Here is a 5,955-nt window from a genome sequence, read left to right on the forward strand (position 1 = left end):
TACCCCATCTACTTCCATAAACATGAACAACATTGTAAATTTCTACAGCATATAAAGATCACACTCATCAGCTCAGGGCATGCTCTCATATTGAAATGAAACGGGGAAAAAAACCCAACTCACTGTCTTTGAGTCACTTCGGACTCACGGTGACCCTGGTGGCCCAGTAGGTTACATGTTGGGCTGCTAATTGCAAGGCCAGCAGCTCAAAACTGCCAGCCAATCTGTAGGAGAAAGGCAAGGCTTTCTACTCCCTTAAAGATGTACATGGAAAACTTTGAGGGCAGATCGACCCTGTCCTATAGGGTCGTTATGATATTGAAATGAATGGTGCATTATCACAGGTCAATCTAAGTCACAAATTATCAAGACACTTCACCTTATCATTTCAGCATTATTTGAAAGCTTGGGAGGTTCTACTTCGCTAGAATTATTACATATTTAATAAGCTTTTGTACAAAATTTCTTTACTTGGTAATGACTTGTGCTCAGGCTTATAAAATTTACTTCCTACTAAGAACAGCCAAATAGTTAAAAATGAACCCTTATCTCGTCACAAAAAACATCTGAAATTTTTATCAACTTTCAAGAATGACGTCAACATTCAAAATGCTTCATTTGGCAAACATTTTCAAATTCAGTTTGTAGGAGTATATCTATAATTTTAATAAGTGGAATAAAATAAAATAAGTGCTTTCAACAGTTTTCATTCCACTATATGTGAAGATGGTTAGAATTATAAAATAGTAATATGATGAATGAAAAATGCCTAGAATAGAGTATGATGATGTAGCTATATGAATGAGAGTTGTTAAATAATACCCTAATGATTTGTAAAACTATAAGGAGTCTAAAATTGTCTGAAAGATTCCTTTATTCCAACTTCACATTTCCACACTGTTTTTGAAGCTCCCTCACAGACACATCAAAAACTGTAAAATTTATCTTTTAAATAGAAATCTGCCAAATAGTAAAGTCATATTTATTTGCTAGGTACTACTGTGTTGATTTATTTTTCTAATGGGAGAAGTGACTGAAAGTTGTATTAATAAACTTTAGGAAACAGGATTGACATAGGTTGCCTTTGAACCCTTCTGAAGGCAATCTCTTATTATTTATTTTGGGGGATGTAAACCTGGCTAAGTAGTTTATTAAAAATAGAATGGAGCGCCATCAAATAATTTGAGAGGTCAAAATAAGAAAAAGACATCTCAACCCTTCTTGGCCTTTTGGCTAAGATCAAGGGAAGAAATAAATCATCTTTGATTAGCATACTACATGAAGGTGGGTAGCAGGTCGTTGCGTTTGAATGGCTGTGAATGGGCCTTGGCCAGGAGCCCAGGTGGATGGATGGATGGATATGAATGGTCCCACAAGTGCCAGGTCTAGGCTGAAATATTGCAGTGCCATGGGGAACTGGTACTTAAGAGATTGTGGCATCTGAAATCTACAATGTTACACATGTCAGAACTTTTGTAATAATAATATGGATCATTCCATTGATCCTCCTAGAAAAGGGAACTCTAATTTCACTAATGAGAACATGAAGAGGGTTAAGAAGTCTCCAATACATTGGTTGCTTGCACATAGAAGAACAGTTGGATGGACACCCCCTCACTGAAGGGTTGTGGGGAGAAGAGCCAGTCAGGGTGCAGGGTAGCAATGATGAAACATATAACTTTCCTCTAGCTCTTAAATGATTCCTACACCCCCGCCCCCCCCACTATCATGATCCCAATTCTACCTTAAAAATCTGGCTAGACCAGAGGATGTACATTGGTAGAGATAGCAACTGGAAACACAGGGAATCTAGGACAGATGACTCCTTCAGGACAAGTGGTGAGAGTGGAACCGATTACAAGAATCTACATATAGCCTCCTCCCTGGGGGATGGACAGCAGAGAAGAGGGCGGGGGAAGATGTCGGACAGTGTAATATATGACAAGATAATAATAATTTAGGAATTATGAAGGGTTCATGAGGGAGGGGGAGTGGGGAGGGAGGGGGAAAATGAGCAGCCCATATTAAGGGCTCAGGTGGAAGGCAAATGTTTTGAGAATGATGATGGCAACAAATGTACATATGAGCTTGACATGATGGATGTGATAAGAATTGTATGAGACCCCAATAAAATGATAAAAACAAGAACAGTTGGACATGCTGTGAAGAACCCAGATAAAGTACACCGAAGAGCCGTGATCAAAATACAGTGGCATTTTTCTGAGGTTTCTCAGGACTATGAAACAAAAAGCGCAAGTTTGTTCAGCAGAAATTGAGGCTGAATTCAGCTTTAACCGTTTGGAGGCAAAGAAATATAAGTGAATTTAGAGCTTATTTGGTGAGAATAGAAGCAGTAGTGGCAATTCCCACAAGACATTATGAGTGAATTATGCAATTCCAGAGAGTGTTCTAAAAGCTAAAATATTGTCAGAACAATTACTGTAGTTTCAGCAGAAGTGGATAGGGGTTTTACAAAAATGAACATAATCAGTTCAGAGGAGAAAAGTTGCCTGTTTCTAATCTATCAGACAGAATGACTATTGCCTAGTTGTCCTAGCTCTAAAGAAATGGGATCCTACTTCTACAGTGACCAGATGGCTAAGGATAAATCACACAGCCAGTGATGCTTGGATAAAGCCAAAATCGATTGCAAGTGAGGATGCCAATCAAGAAGAAGCAATACGGAAATATCATTAACAGTCTTACTGCCTTTCTGTCAGGTGTTATTTACAATCTTTTCATTAATATTTTAAAACTCATTCTTATAACAGTCAAGTTTCGTGTATCTCTATTGTTCTTATTTAAGTACTAGCTCAATGAAATAATAAACTGACTTTTGGTATGTTGTTTTGGGGGGCTTTTTTTATACTTAAAATGGTCATTAGATCAGTGAATTGGTTGTTAAATGATGTGAATCCCACCACCGAGTGGGAGATGCTGGAGTCATGGTGGATTGTCTTCCTGTGCCCAACAAGAGTTGATAAGAAGAAAACAATACACCTCAATTGGCTGATGTGTAGATTTGTTGCTTCTAGTAAAGTCACTACTTAAAAGTAAATGTGAAGAATATGTAATAGTTGGTTTGAAATGGTTGCAAGTAGTCTTAAATGGTGGTAGCCAGAACTATCATTTAAAACAGAAATTACAAATGATGGAAAAATTCATATTTTAAAACAAGTGTTATGTGGGTTGTAGGAACAAGGAAACTGTCGTACATTGGTTCCAGGGTTCCCTGGTAATATAGCTAAGGATGCAGGTGCTTATTGATTACAATTGCCTCGAGACGTTTCATCTAATAAAGAATGCTTGGTTGTAAAAAATATCCCTGGGCAATATGATTTCCAGAAAAAAATGTCTGTTCTGAGAATTTTGAACTCTGGAGAAAATAATAGGCATTTTTTATTTTAAAAAGCCACACAAGGAAAACACTAATGATATCCTAACAATCCACTTCACATTGAAGCGGAAAAATATCCCAAGGCAGCAGTTTCAACTTCAAGGAGGTGCGAAGATGGTTGGCTCTGGCTGAAAAAGGGATGTATACGATTAAAAACTTCTGGATCTTAATGTATTCCAGCATACTCCATAATATAATTTTTACTATGTGAGAAAATCACACAGGGCTTATTATGAGGCGAGGAGCCTTGGTGGCATAGGGGTTAAGTGTTGGGCAGCAGTCAGCAAGATCAGTAATTCTAAACCACCAGCTGCTCTGATGGTGAAAGATAGGGTTTACTACTCTTATAAAGAGGTACAGTCTCAGAAACTCACAGGGACTCTTCTAGCCTGTCCGGTAGGGTCACTATAATTAGGCATGAACTCGATGGGGGTGAGGTCAGTTCAGTTTCTGGTTACTACCAGGAACCACAAAGACAAATCATCATGAATTTTTTCAGATTGCATTTTATTTTTAAAAAGCACTTAAATGTGTGCAGCTATTTCCTTATGTTGAAAATATTAAAAGGTTAAAGCATCATCGCAAATAATTAGTACTACATTGTTTTTGTTCAAACTGTGATACTATTGTGTAGGCAAAATGCCTTATTTATTAATTTGTTAAATTATCAAGATCTGTTCAAAAGAAAAAGAAGAAAACCAATGGTGCTTCTGACATGATAAAATCATGGAATTAAATCACAGGTTTACATTTTTGTAGAATGTTGTTGGAAGGTATTCCACACTATTTAATAAAAAACAATATTAGAGATTTAATAACAGTGGATGAGAATATAATGGAAAGCATTTTACTCAAAGTACAAACAGTAAACAAACAAGTTACTATGGAACAGATTGGAAGTATAAAAAGACTATAAGTACAATGCTCAAATTCTTCTATTGAACAATTAACTAAAATCATGAACTGTGTTTTATGCTTTCATAAACAATCTAATTTTATCTGAATTCCAAAACCTTTTTGAACTTGACAAATTGATTCTGATGTTCATCTGCAGATATATGCTTGAGAATTACTCAACGTATTTTGAAAGGAGGACTACTAGTAATGGTGCTGTTTTCTTTTGTTTTTAATCACTTTATTGAGAGCTCATACAACTCTTATCACAATCCATACATCCATGCATTGTGTCAAGCACATTTGTACATTTATTTTCCTCATCATTCTCAAAACATTTGCTTTCTACTTGAGCCCTTGGTTTCAGCTCCTCACTTTTCCCCTCCATCCTCCACCCTCCCTCCCTCATGAACTCTTGATAATTTAAAAGTTATTAATTTTTTTCATGTATTACACTGATCAATGTCTCTCTTCACCCGCTTTTTTGTTGTCCACTCCCCTGGGAGAGGATTACATGTAGATCCTTGTGATTGATTTCCCCTTTCTCCCCCCACCTTCTTCTTACCCTCCTGGTATCGCTACTCTCAATATCAGTCCTGAGGGGTTTATCTACCACACATTTTTTAAAATCAGAGAACAATCTTAGTATCTCTGATTGTATTTTGTCAGAGTCATCATAGTATACATAATACCTACATAAAAACAAAAAGTGAACATGTATTTGCATGAATGCTTATCTGGAAATGTTGAAGTCAGTTAACTTATGTTCAATTTTAGCTGTTTATGGATTTCTAATATTTTCAGCTGTGTGTTATTGGAGCATCTTCCATTAGATTAAATTCACTAAATATTCCTAAAAATAAATGGCATATTGACCTGGGAAAAGTAGCAGATGAGTAACACCTAGTCATCTTTGCATAGAGTGTGGGCTAAATGTTTGAAGTAGCATTGTTTGAAGTAGCTAGATGTGGTAGTGACTGAATGACCTGATTTTAATCTAGACATGTACTTTTATTTAAACACGTGGTACTGTGGTTAAAATCTCAACTGCTCATCAAAAGGGTAGCAGTTCAAACCAAAGCCACTCCATGGAAGTAAGATGTGGTAGCCTATTTCTGTAAGGATTTATAGACTTGGAAGGACAGGATAGTATCATTATGAATCAGAATCCATTCAATGGTAGTGGAGTTTTCATTTGCTTTGCTTTTGAGTTCTCTGCATTTGAACTGTTGAGCTCCCATAGATTTTTTTTTAATAATTAAGAGTAAACATAGAGGAAAAAGTGAGTCATTAGACCAACATAATAAATCATTAAAACAGAAATGTCATATTTACATCCCAGGTTGTGAACTAGTATGGATACCCCAAGCGTATGATGGAGTGACATCAGGGTCAACTGTCGTAAGGAAGTCCACAAAAATAATGTTTTGCCTCATATTGTGGTGAGTAGCAATTTGGGTCCTAAAAGCTCATGAGCAGCCATCTAAGGTGCACTTACTTGTCTTTCGCTATCCAGAGCAAAGAAGAAGGAAAAAAGCTGAAGATGCATGGAAACAACGAGTTCAGTGGACTAATGGGCCATGGGAACCTCAACCTCTCTGACCCTCAGATCCAGAGAGATGGATGGTACTTGGCTACCATCATTGACTACTCTGAAAGAGATC

General features: G+C 36.8%; 1 pseudogene; it reads left to right on the forward strand.

The window, feature by feature from the left end:
- The first annotated feature begins 1,278 nt into the window (after positions 1 to 1,278).
- On the forward strand, positions 1,279 to 3,408 carry LOC101655784 (annotated as a pseudogene).
- Positions 3,409 to 5,955: the final 2,547 nt, after the last annotated feature.

The sequence above is a fragment of the Echinops telfairi genome, unplaced genomic scaffold, assembly GCF_000313985.2.
Source record: "Echinops telfairi isolate 266 unplaced genomic scaffold, ASM31398v2 ScPeMD7_44;HRSCAF=162, whole genome shotgun sequence".
NCBI classification, from domain to species: domain Eukaryota; kingdom Metazoa; phylum Chordata; class Mammalia; order Afrosoricida; family Tenrecidae; genus Echinops; species Echinops telfairi.